This window comes from Chiloscyllium plagiosum, chromosome 9, assembly GCF_004010195.1.
Source record: "Chiloscyllium plagiosum isolate BGI_BamShark_2017 chromosome 9, ASM401019v2, whole genome shotgun sequence".
In the NCBI taxonomy this organism is placed as follows: domain Eukaryota; kingdom Metazoa; phylum Chordata; class Chondrichthyes; order Orectolobiformes; family Hemiscylliidae; genus Chiloscyllium; species Chiloscyllium plagiosum.
The window spans coordinates 70,803,936-70,805,561 of NC_057718.1; the positions used below are offsets into that span (position 1 = coordinate 70,803,936).

The 1,626-nt window shown below is 38.6% G+C and overlaps 1 protein-coding gene across 2 annotated transcripts in view; it reads right to left on the minus strand.

The window, feature by feature from the left end:
* The window catches only part of sytl3 (synaptotagmin-like 3), a 149,689-nt gene extending 148,363 nt beyond the window's left edge, over positions 1-1,326 (minus strand). Inside the window, exon 1 of one of the 2 annotated variants that reach the window (XR_006312555.1) lies at positions 1,192-1,326. The gene's annotated coding sequence lies outside the window, so the exon portion shown is untranslated. The remainder of the gene's footprint in view (positions 1-1,191) is intronic. The other variant, XM_043696176.1, reaches the window with a different exon arrangement.
* Positions 1,327-1,626: the final 300 nt, after the last annotated feature.

The window sequence follows — 1,626 nt, forward strand, 5'->3', positions numbered from 1 at the left end:
ACCTGCCTATCTCCTTTTCCACCTATCCACTCCACCCTCTCCTCCCTGACCTATCACCTTCATCCCCTCCCCCACTCACCCATTGTACTCTATGCTACTTCTCCCCACCCCCACCTTCCTCTAGTTTATCTCTCCACGCTCCAGGCTCACTGCCTTTATTCCTGATGAAGGGCTTTTGCCCGAAACGTCGATTTCGAAGCTCCTTGGATGCTGCCTGAACTGCTGTGCTCTTCCAGCACCACTAATCCAGAAAAGGGTATGAGAATGTATGGGAACAAATGTATAGGAACTTCACAACCTGCAAGTTCCCCTCCAAACTAAATACCCTCCTGCCTTGGAACTGTATTGCTGCTCCTTACCAGGAACATCCCCATCCCATGAAGAAATGAAACAAAAAAAATCTGCCAACTCCACTCAGTCTAGTCTTCATGTGATTCCAGTTGAACTCTGAATGCTGTCATAGCAACTATGCAATTAGTCATGAAAATAACTGTTAATATTCACACAGCAAGAATAAATTTTAGACAGCACAACCACAATTGGTTCAAACCAGTCTCCAACTTCTGTGTTGGAAAGGATTCAATAATGGCAACACCCTATGTTGATAATGATCAAGCCTTATGCAAAACCGAGGGCAAAGGAGAGGGGCGTTCAGAAGGGGAGAGAAAGAACCCATTTTAAATTAATGGTTTTTAAAACTCTCAGACCATGTAATTACAGTATTTAAGGAGGATACATTTCCCTGTTTGTCAGAATATCAAAATATTTATCTGATGACTTTCCTCTCTTGGTAAAATAGGCTAAATGCAATGTTATAATCAAAATTTAGTACATTTGATGCATCCTATGCTTTTTTCCCCATACTCCAAGAGAACAAAAACTTTTCCTTTAAAAAGTGAAATTCTTATCAAAATTATCACCAAGCATCAAAAGTTTATGAGTTACTCTTGAAACAATCCAGTCTCCTACAGACTATTCATCAATTTGGGAATCAAATAGAATTGCCATTTGTTTCCAAACTGAACATATTACTTTTCTCCCATCCTTTTGGATGCTACATAGGTAAAACCAGCTCTTATTTCACAATGGCCTAGAAACCTCTGTAAACAATATGTATGAAGCACTCAGCATTCTCAGGCTGAAAGTTATCATAGAAACATACAATGGTTAAAGAACAGCACTTAAGTTTACCTGTTGCATGATACCTAGTTCTGTTCCAAGATTCCGTTTCACAAGTAATCTTGTTACAACTACATTTTTCTTTTAAAATGGCACAAAACTCAAAAAACTCACAAGAAGAACAAAACAGCTATGTGGTTACCCATCACTTTGAACTGCTCAACTATTTCTTGGCTTCCGTTTGCATTTAGGTACTCACTGAATTCTTATAACCACAGGCCACAGCACCAATATTTTGATGCTAGAAAACTACACTGAAAGCTGCAAGCAAGATAAAAATAAACCATCAACAGCTCTTAAATTCAATATGCAGAAGGCAATTCTTTGAGGGTCACCTCTATGGCGAGAATAGTTAATATTCTAACATGCATGTGAATTGACAACGCTCAAGTGTTCAGTTAAAGGCAACACTTCTTTAAAGAGTATGTCTATTAATTAACAAATGCA